We start from the raw sequence: 11,759 nt of genomic DNA, 5'->3' as shown, positions 1-11,759 counted from the left end.
TCTTGGAGACATGCAGTTGCCTTCTGTGGAATCAGTTGCTCCTGCAGTAGGTGCTATTTCTTCAGCATGGTGGCTGCCGTCCTCTTCGGGTTTGTTTGATTTCACATTCCCTGCGAGAATCTCTGATTCTGCCTCTGCTGATCCAACTCTTAATGCGTTTAGAACAGGATCCGTTTTACTGGTCTTCTTGGATGTAGATTTTGTTTGAGTGTTTGTCGTCCTCTGCTCACTCCGTCCCGGGAATGTCAGAATCTTCGGTGGCGGAGTAATGACAGCAGTAAAATATCTTGGCTCTTTCTCCCTTGTCAAGTGTGCTGTCTTCTTATTTTCCTTAGGGTTGGGGTTGGACTTCCCTGGCGCTGAAGAAGATGAGCTTTTCCCAGCATTATCTGTGCTTTGCCCATTGCTGCCTTGTGCTCCCTTGGTTGTCCTTCCATTCCGTGTGACAAGCTGTGCTTGGTGGTCCATCTTCATATCACCTTTGCCTTGAGTTTTTCCTTGCTTTTGTTTATCCCTAGAACATGGGCTTTCCTTCAATGTGGCAGATACTCTCCGAGGGTCAGCGCCTACTTTGGCATGCTTGTTAACTGAGCAGCTGTCAGCCTTGGCCACCGATGAAGATGACATCATTATTCCGTTCTTAGCTTTGCTTTGGGGCTGAACAGGGACTGTACCTGTGCTGTTATTGGTAATTTTTTCTCCTTCTTGGAGACTCAGTCTTTTCAGCTTCTCTTTTTCTGTACTGCCTTGGAAACTAACTGACCTAGACTTTGAGGATGGAATGAATGTTCTTTTTTTAAAGGCACTTTCAAAATCGCCATGGTTTTCACCAGGCTGCCTGGAGTCCTTCTCATTTTGGCCTAATCGCATTCCATCCTTTCTCTCCATCTCTGCTGCCAATTGTAGAGGTTCCTGTCTCTTTCGTGTGGATTGTCGGTTGTGGTCAAAGACGACAGCTTCAGATTTCCTTGTTTTGGATGGGATGACAGCACTCTCTGGTATAAGATCGGTTACAGTTGAAATGGGACCCTTGTCAGTAAAACGTCTGTCATGTTTAACTTCTGGGTACGATGTGCTTGCTGTCCCTTCTTTCTCAAAGTCTGCTTTAGTCTTTGGTTGGACCGGAAAGAAACTGGCACTGTCTGGAAGATTTCTATTCAACGTTTGACACTCCCTAAGGCTCTCTGGGTTTCTCTCATCTCTGTGTTGAAAACTGGGTGCAGCTTCTAATGCTCCTGTGGAAGAGGACGGATGGGTCTCCAGGCTGGCCTTGTGTCTCCATGCAAGGTCAGTTTCAGCAGACTGGTATGTCCTGACGTCACTCTCAGCTGGCCCTTTGCCCTTATTCAGCTTGTCCTCCTTGTGCAGAGTCACCTCCGTCTTCTTGTTTTCTAGCTCAGCCGGAGCCGTTTCCTCACGGGCGTCCTTCTGTGATGAACTCGTGGCGTGCTTAATCTCGGGAGAGAATACATAGAACGTTTTTGTTATCGCTACTATCTTAGGATCAGGGATGGTGGATAAAACATCGGCAACGTCACCGAGTTCTACACCTCTTTGTGTTACGTTGTTCTGCGTTTCATGGCCGTCTTCAGGTCCTGGTGGAATAGTTGCAATTTGACTTGGTTCTGCTGGAAGAGGGGCGAGATTCTTGCCGACACGGCCCTCGGGATCAGCAATGTTCTCGGCAGAATGATTTGAAGTAAAGTCCACTCGGGCACAGAGCGATGTTGACACCTTTTCTGGCTCTCCAACACCTCCTTTCCTTGCGCAAGTTGGTACCCCACTGCTCTCCTGACCCTGGCTGGCATTTGGTGACGGATCACAGATATCAGCACAGCGCTTACATTTCCCCGTGTGAAATTCTACCCCTTCGCTCTCCACCTTCCCGGAATTTGCCGTTTTCTCTCCCCTCCTGTCCTGTCCTCGCGGCAAGGACTCTCCTTTGCTAGTGTCTGCGAGGTGTTTTGCTGCTGTGAGCGTGTTCATGGTAGTCTGGTTGACCTCACAACCGGGGCGACGACCCCCAAATCCTTGGTGCTCATATAAGATCCGTTTTATACCCCTTCCGGCTGTAGGTCCACCAAACTGTGAAGAACTGCTATCCAGTACTGGAGGGGACTCGGTGATGTGCAGGTGTGCTGGAGCTTTGCTGACCTCCCCAAGGAGGCCACTGTCTCGATCATCAGGGCTTTCACTCCGGCTCCATTCACCTCCTGCTCTGCCGGCCTCCTTGGCACCCTTCTCCTTCTCTGCATTGCCCTTCTGTCCTCGCCGTGAGCTCTTCTGCTGTGCTTGTCCCATTCCCGTCTGTGGGAAAGGAGAGAATAAGGCACGGTTACCCTCCAGTGTGAAGCTGTACCCGTGTCCTGTGATGGAATGAGATTGGTACGCCAGGACAACCGCCTTTATCTGGCACGGTAGCCTGTCCTGAGCTCTCTCTCTCTTTCTTTCTCTCCTACTTTCTCTCTGCCCTCCCTCGCTCTATTACTTTTTTCTTCAGTAGTTCAATTTCAATTTAGATTTCTTAAGCTGGAATAATTACATTTCCCTCCGCAAATCAGACTTTTAATATCACGAAGTTGCTAAGCCGTCAATTTCAGTTCTGAAATTCTCTGTGTCTCTCACTCGGTTTGCCACTCTGCTCTGTCTCTAACTCTCATATTCTCGGCAGGAGCTGCGGGGGCTATAATTAAAATCTGTCTCACAGAGCACGGCTAAACAACTGTCTCTGAGTCAGAGGACGAAATAGGAAAGACAGCTGGGTAAGAGATCAGTCATAGGTGTAAAAGGGACACAGCAAGTGTGCGACCGACACCGAGCCTGTTGTTGTTCAGGAAGCAAATTCCAGGGTCAATGCTATAGCACGGGTCCTTCGATTTGCATTTTGTATCAGGCTCTATCCACGTTTCACCTTCATTTGCACCGTTTTGGTTGTTACATTGTACAAATATGCAATCACTTTACAACAGCCAATTTTTCCCAGGCGTACAGTAAATTGGGTTTCTTCTGCAGCTTATGGTAAACTAATCAGGTGAGGCGTTCAGCAGAGAGATGAACATATTTACATTTCTTGTTAAAAAGGAAGTAAAAGGAAGATAGTTACGCCTTTATAGCTGCGGTCAGATGCTGTCTTGTGACTATATTGAGAGGTCAGTGACATGTGCCTGATGTTGAGAGATTATTGACAACTCCAAGGTCTGAAAGTCAAAATGAAAATTAAATGCCATCATAGGTGTGTGGCGCTGGTCACGTTTCTTCTGTCGTTGGAGGCAGGATGAGAGCTATTGGTACCCATGTGATGGAGCATGAGTGGGCATGTTTTATGGGACAGCTGGTAGTGTAGTGGTTAGAGCTACTGCCTTTGGATCCAACGGTTGTGGGTTTGATCTCCAGCTGCGGTACCCTTGAGCAATGTACTTACCCTAAATTGCTCCAGTAAAATTACCCAGCTGTGTAAAGGGGTAAATAATTGTAAGCTTGTAATAGTTGTAACCTTAACATTGTAAGTTGCTTTGGAGAAAAGTGTTAGCTAACTCAGTAAATGTGTTGTGCAACTCAACAAAACAAATGACATAAACTAAACAGGCTGGCCCAATTCAGAATAAGGGAAACCTGCATTTAAATTATGCAGATAATGACCAGTTCATTAGTGCAAATATTGAAGGATTTACATTTAGCTAACATGCTTCTCTAAAGCAACTTACAGTGTTAAGATTACAATTATTTACCCATTTATACAGCTGGGTAATTTTACTGGCTCACTTTAGGGTAAGTACCTTGTTCAAGGGTACTACAGCCAGGTGTGGGGATCAAACCTGCAACCTTAAGGTCCAAAGACAGTAAGTCTAGCCATTATGCTACCAGCTCTCTGCATGATTTGTGGAAAAACTGTATATTGGATAACATATGTTATGGGGGTTATATGTAATACTTTACAATAATGTTAAAAATGATGTAACATTTGTTTTTATGCAGTCCCATATTTCAGCAGGTACTGATACAGTTTTTTCCAAGAGAGCAGGTACTGTAGCACTTACAGCAGTCACCCTTGCGTTGAAAGACCTAGATTTGATCTCCCGGTGTACTCTTGAGTGCAGAACCCTAAATTACCCAGGAAAAACTGACCAGTAAGTCACTCTGGACAAATGGACATGTATAAATACTTCATGTAGACAGAGGCTCAAAAGAGCTTCAATAGCAGTGCTGTGATTTATGTTGCGAACAACACGCAATTTCAACAACTGGGCTGAAACACTGCAACAACACATGCAGTGCATGATCGCAGACCGATGAACTGGAATGGCTCAATGGATGGAGGTGTGAGTACAACGGCAGCACTGCCTTTTTTTTTCCTGGATAACAAAAGGGTGCAGCGCTGGCGACACTGTCTATTTTGGGCAGCTGCGCGTTATTTCTGTTCGTGGGGTATGGATAAGGGCCTCCGATACCCTCGTGATTCCACGTTCCAAAAGGTTAGAGAGGTTATGCTGATAAGAGGGATCCGACATTATGCGCAACCGTGTTCGTTCGCTGTTCGTGCCCCCCTTCCCTCCTTCCCTCTGATCACCTTGGGCTTCAGCGGTTCCAGAACATAAACTGTTCCGCATGTCAGCGTCGGTTTTTTAATCGCATTCAGCATTGTCATAAAAAGAGGAGAGTCCTACCAAACAGAATATGTCTTGTGATCTGAGGTTATTAAATTGTCCCGACAAAGTTGCGGGCGGGAGCTCCGCTGAACTCCCGCAGAATAAAGAGAGGGCTGTTTAGAATCAGCTGAGTCCAGGATCGTTTTCTTTTTCTAGAACTCATATGAAAAGATTGGCTGTAACACAGTCGAGGTAGAACCAGAGATACAAACATCTATTAGGTAAAATACTGTAGTGGAACAGAGCAAAGGTGGCAGATTCTCAGATTCACCAATTCACATGTCTTTGAACTGTGTGAGGAAACAGGAGCACCCAGAAGGCTACAGCAAAGCCCTCAGACACTAGAGTCCCCTTTCAGGCAGGTTCTGACTCTGAGCTCGCGTTGCTAAGTGTGTGTCTCGTCACTCACTGAAATCTGGGCAGGCTTCTCCACTGCTGGAACAGCACAGAGGCTCTAAATAGCTCAATACCAGGCCCCTTGGGCACCGAGCCACCAGCGCTGGTTTATCTCCACATGTCAGTAAGACTCGCAGTTAAACGACTGGACCCGACACGACCGTCCTCCGGCTCCAGGGCGGTACTCGGAGGGAGACGGAGGACAGGGGTCCCACGGCAGGGGGAGCCACAAGAGCTGATCCTCCATATGAGAAAAGCACCATAGTAAAGGTGAGGTTTTCATATGTCTTTGTTCCTGAATTGGCCCACTATTTTAATGAGTAATGAAGTATTTCTAAATGGACCTACATTTACATTTATTTATTTATCAGACGCTTTTCTCCAAAGCGACTTCCAACGAACTCTACGTAGTGTTATGAGTCCACACACCTTATTCACCGTGGTAACTTACACTGCTGGATACACTACTTACACTGGGTCACTCATCCATATGTCAGTGGAACACACTCTCTCTGTCACTCACACACTATGGGTGAACCTGAACAGCATGTCTTTGGAGTGTGGGAGGAAACCAGAGCACTCGGAGGGAACCCACGCAGACACGGAGAGAATGTGCAGAACGCACCTTATTCACCAAGGTGACTTACACTGCTAGATACATTACTTGGTCACTGGGTCACTCATCCGTACATCCAATACAAGGAAGGCTGCGTCATCCTTGAGCCCCAGGGTATGACCCCCCCCCCCCCCCCCCCGGCCCCCGCCCTGGATCGGCTCCCTGCGCAGACCCCCAAAACGTGTTCCGAATTCGTGTTCAGGTCTCCTCCGCCCTGCACCCAGGCTTCCGACCTCACGCTCCTGTCCGTCAGAGACGCGTGACTTTCGTGAGGAGAGCCTGTTAGCACGTTCCCAAAGAAAAGAAACAATTCCCTCGCCGCACATATCTGTGAAGCCAATAATACATTTATGTAAAAATGTAAGGAACTTCTGTGACTTATTCGGTTCAGTTTCATCTGTTTTTAATTTAATGTAGGTTATCTCTTCAGCCAAATATGAATAATTCTACTATGAGAGCCATCTGGAAGTTTTCACACTTTAGAAAAACAAGTTTTATGCTCAGGAAAGGCCTAGAAAAATTAAATAACTTAGTTGAAACGGTCAACGTCTGGATGCACAGCGAGTAGCGCTGCCGTCTCACAGCCCCTGGGTGGTGTAAGAGGATGTGGGTTCGATCCCCACTCAGTCTGCGTGGAGTTTGCATGTGCTCCCTGTGTCCGTGTGGGTTTCCTCTGGGTGCTCTGGTTTCCTCCCACACTCTAAAGACATGCTGTTCAGGTTCACCTGGTTCTGCTGATGTATGGATGAGTGACCCAGTGCAAGTGGTGTATCTAGCAGTGTAAGTCACCGTGGTGAATAAGGCGTGTGGGCTGATAACGCTACGTAGAGTTCATCGGAAGTCGCTTTCGAGAAAAGCGTCCAGTAAACGAATGTGCGGCAAAACCAAATTTTGCCGAGGCATCGATGTTTTATAGGACACAAAAATATCAGCCAGAAATCCAAGTATTAATGCAAGAACAGCAACCAAGCCAAGGAGAAGCTCTCAGTCACGGTCACCAAGAGCACAGCCCCCATCCCCGTAACGCTGATCCGCTGATCGCTGTCCGAGATGCTCTGCCCCGCGACTTTGTGCTTCGTCTCATGTGTACATATGTCGAGAGGAAGAAACGGGCGGGTTACGGGCAAGCAGACCAGAGTACTTTACCCAGAAACGAGTCGGCGACTTCCAAGGCAGCGGAGCACCGAAGACGAAGGCCGAGCTCTCTGTCCGAAGCAGCTCCACTCACCTGGCGTTGGCCGCAGCTGCTCGTTCCCAGACCTCCCCGCACTTCTGGCTCCACAGAGCCCCCTTTGTTGAGCCGCGCTCTGCTCTGAGGAGGTGGGCGAGCCCTGGAGTGCCCCCGTGCTCTTCCCCATTCCATTAGCGCAGGCCTCATTTCCCTAATGCAATAAGCGTCTCCCCAGCCTGTGTGACTATCAGCCCGGCCCAAACGCTCCGGCCCTTATTTCCATCCGGGACTGAGATAAAGCGGCCGGAGGCTTTCGGACAGCCCTTCCTTTCCCTTCCCTTACCGCTCGGGTCATCGCGGCCACGCCTCGTTTTTGCGGCCGTGGGACTTCTTCGGACGTTTGCGCTTATTTGTTTAGCGGACGCTTGTCTCCGAAGCGACGTACGTCTCCGAGAACAGCGCAAAAAGTGCATCCCGTTAACAAAAGGAGAGATCTTGATGATTGTAGAGTACATTCAGTTTGTCACATACCACGGTATAAACCACTGTACATTACATGTCCAGCTGCAGATGGGGGTTTTTTTCGAAATTATTAAACGGACAAACACAGCACGTGTTTGTCGAGCACGTAAGGGATCAGGCGAGCGGCGACACCCAGCACTCTTCAAACGCAAAAAACCAGAAAAATAGAGAAATAATTCATCTTAAAAAAATAACTCAAACTCAGAATTTAAGCAGTGACCCCAAAACTGCTGTCTCTCTCTTCCCTCCAGTCTGTGTCCATCTTAAAAGATGGTGGCGGATCTCCTGCGGGAACTGGACCGAGGGCAATGGCCACATCTGGAACTGCAGGTGGGGGCTCCTCAGAAATGGACAGGGCAATGGGGCAAGGTAAAGGCCCAGGTAAAAGAAAGTAAACAGCAGGACAGGGATGGAATATTTTGGGAGAAGAAGGTAATGGAAAGGTTTTGGGTGCATCTAGAGCCTCTCCCCCCAGGTGCAGATGTCAGTCTAGGAGATGGGGCCGTCAACATTTACATGCTGAATTTAACAGACACTTTTCTTCAAAGCGACTTCCAATGAACTCTATGTAGTGTTATCAGCCCACCCACCTTATTCACCGCGCTGACTTACACTGCTAGATACACTACTTATACTGGGTCACTCATCCATACCTCAGTGGAACACACACACACACTCCGTCTGTCACTCACACACTATGGGGAACCTCAACAGTGTGTCTTTGGAGTGTGGGAGGAAACCAGAGCACCCAAAGACTTACACTGCTAGATACACTACTTACACTGGGTCACTCATCCATACCTCAGTGGAACACACACACACTCCGTCTGTCACTCACACACTATGGGGAACCTCAACAGTGTGTCTTTGGAGTGTGGGAGGAAACCAGAGCACCCAAAGACTTACACTGCTAGATACACTACTTACACTGGGTCACTCATCCATACCTCAGTGGAACACACACACACTCCGTCTGTCACTCACACACTATGGGGAACCTCAACAGTGTGTCTTTGGAGTGTGGGAGGAAACCAGAGCACCCAAAGACTTTCAGTGCTAGATACACTACTTACACTGGGTCACTCATCCATACCTCAGGGGAACACACACTCTCTCTGTCACTCTCACGCTATGGGTGAACCTGAACAGCATGTCTTTGGAGTGTGGGAGGAAACCAGAGCACCCCAACACAGAAAGAACATGCAAACTCCCCACGGCCTGAGCAGGGATCAAACCCACATCTTTTCACACCACACAGGTGTTGTGAGACAGCAGCGCTACCACCAGCACAAAAGCATGAAAACAAGCATGAAAACAAGCAACTGATTTTTTGGAATTATACCTGTAAGTCTCTCCCATTAGAATGCAGTTCAGTTTTTAGGAAAAAACTTTGCTTGATTTCACACATAACACACATTTCCGCACATCCCGGCACATTTATTACCGTCCCCTTCTCAGTCTGTATAAATGTGGATATGGGAAGCCCTTCCTAGCGTTTCGTTTCAGCAGTGTTTGTGCAGAGTTGACACGTTCTCCCTGTACTCACATGGGTTTCTTGCGGGTGCTCCTGTTTCCTCACACAGTTCAAAGACATGTGAACTGGTGAATCTGAATGGCCTTCAGTGTGTACATGTGTGAGTGAGTGAACATGTGTTACACCAGTCTGTTGTATAAATGGCTGAGTAATGATTATAAGTAGTATAACATGGGATTTGTACCGTTGTAAGTTGCTTTACTAACTAATGATGTCAACTAAATACCAGGTAATAATATACTTGTACCTCATCTCACAAACACAACTTGGAGCATAAATCTGTAAATCTCAATTGTCCTTGAGTCCACCTGCTACGCTGCAATAAACAGAAGCTTAATAATTCAGTTTAATTCCTTGTCTTTTTTCCACAGGTTAGGTTCTGTAAAAAAAAAACAAAGTCACATGAAACTATAATGAATTAAAAATTTGCCTGAAAGACTTTATTCTCGACAGCTCATACAGTTAGGGTCTCAGTGTCTCTGTTCGGGAAGCATAATATGCGTCACGGGGAACTGGGATGCCAGTTTACCATCTTCGATTAACAAAGTTTAACATAAAGTTTACTTTTAAATGGCTGAAAATGGAAATAACTCATCGTCACCATCTCCTATTCAAGGGTGTTGTGCTTCATTCACAGTGCAGCCTGCCTTGTCCGAGTGGGGGGGGTCAGCTCTGTTCACCATGTCGATGAGCCCATCATCCACTCCAATGTAGGCAAACTGCAGGTCTAGAGAAGTCTCAGGAATAGGGTTGAGGTGTGTTGGCACAGTGGTGCAGTGGGTTGGACCGGGTCCTGTTCTCTGGTGGGTCTGGGGTTCAAGTCCCACTTGGGGCGCCTTGCGATGGACTGACATCCCATCCTGGGTGTGTCCCCTCCCCCTCCAGCCTTATGCCCTGAGTTGTTGGGTTAGGCTCTGGCTCCCTGCAACCTTGTCTGGGATAATTGGTTCAGAAAATGTGTGTTGAGAGCAGCCCTTCTACTGTCTTCATGATGCATGAAGTCAGAGCAACAGGCCAGTCATAGTTTATATTTATTCATTTACCTGATGCTTTTTTCCAAAGGCTGTGATTATCACAAGCTTACAATTGTTTACCCATTTATACAGCTGGGTAATTTTACTGGAGCAATTTAGGTTAAGTACCTTACCCAAGTGTACTACAACTGGATGTGGGAATCAAACCTACAACCTTCTGGTCCAAAGGCAGCAGGGGTAACTGCTATGCTGCCAGATGAATTTAAAGGTGATGATCAACCTTTCTGGGGTCTTGGAGCCAAGCAAGGTATTTTTTACTTCACTGGGACCTATCCAGGCTCAAGCTGAACACATGCAGCCAAACTCTGCAGAGCTGTTCCATACACACCTTCCCCACCTTTGGACCAATGCCACCGGGCCCTGCAGCTCTTCCCTCACCTGAGCAGCAGTGGGGAAATCTAGTGTGGATGGGTGGTGTTTTGGGGGGGGGTGGGCTTGGCAGCAGCAAACAAGGTTGGTGTGACAAAATGTGCAAAACCCCGTTCTCTCTTGCATTGCGCCCGACAAACCGAATGAGTGCCGGCAGAGTCGAGGAGAGACCGATATGGTTAAAGTCTCCAGAGACCGCGGTGAATATGCAGGGCTGCTGCCTGTGAAATTTTCCAAACGTCATATGAAAGACGTCACGCGCTACGAGCGTGCCAGCAGAGAGCGGAATTTAAACAACGAACAAAATGGAACGCGAAATTTTGCAGAGCATAAAATCCGGACTTTACATTTACTTCTTTATTTCTTTATCAGACGCTTTTCTCCAAAGCGACTCCCAACGAACTCTGTGTAGTGTTATCAGCCCACGTACCTCATTCACCGCGGTGACTTACACTGCTAGATACACTACTTACACTGGGTCACTCATCCGTACAACAGCGGAACACACACTATGGGGAAACCTGAACAGCATGTCCTTGGACTGTGGGAGGAAACCAGAGCATCTGGAGGAAACCCGCACAGACACGGGGAGAACACGCAAACTCCACACATGGACACACACTGATGGGAAACAGCTAAATGTCTGGACTGCACATCAGTTTCTTACCATGACATGTCCGTGATTACACATTTCTCTCCCCTCAGACAGTCCGAAATCCGTTCGAAGTCACAGCGGAGTCGCGGCTTTGCTCGTGTCGCCAGATCTCTGAAGCGGGTGAGGCTACGTTCGCGGTACTCTGTTTACATCCATTCCAGTGTTGCCAGCGTTTTTCAGCAAAGCTGAATGACAAAGTTTATTTCCATAATAATCACATACAAGACATTGTTTTAATAATATAAAAAAAAGTGCATTATGCCTTCACACTACAGAAAATTAACAGTATAAAATGAGGTCACTTTATACTTAAAAACCTTGATGTTCCACGTTTTTTGTTTTTATTTATTCTTTTTTTAAGCTGCAAAATGTCAAAGCGCTCTGTTAATGCCTTTCACATGTAAGGCTCTGAAGCCAGATATGGAAACCAGCCGATATCAGAAAGAACGAAGCCTTTGCGCAGGACCGGCCAACCACCTGGGGCACGAGCTAATCTGACGATGCCGTCCTACTTTTTCCGATGATATTCGAAATCGACGCATCGGAAATAACGAGCAAGTACGTTTTTAGATTATTGAATGTGGGAAATTGAGAGACACCGTCAACCTTTCATCATCCGGCATCGTTCGAATGGCCTTTCTATGGATGGGAGTGCCCCCGCAGATTGTCCCATCTTGTGGACATGCTCTCCAAGTCATACGCTCCCGTGCGATGCGATTAATAAGGCACCGCTTCCCAGAGCCACACGGCCGAAGACACTTGTGTTACTGCGTGCATAAGAGGAAAGGCACGAACCACCGGTGCGGAACGCCCGGA

The sequence above is a fragment of the Scleropages formosus genome, chromosome 6 (assembly GCF_900964775.1).
Source record: "Scleropages formosus chromosome 6, fSclFor1.1, whole genome shotgun sequence".
In the NCBI taxonomy this organism is placed as follows: Eukaryota; Metazoa; Chordata; class Actinopteri; order Osteoglossiformes; family Osteoglossidae; genus Scleropages; species Scleropages formosus.
Note: the sequence above shows the minus strand (reverse complement) of the source record.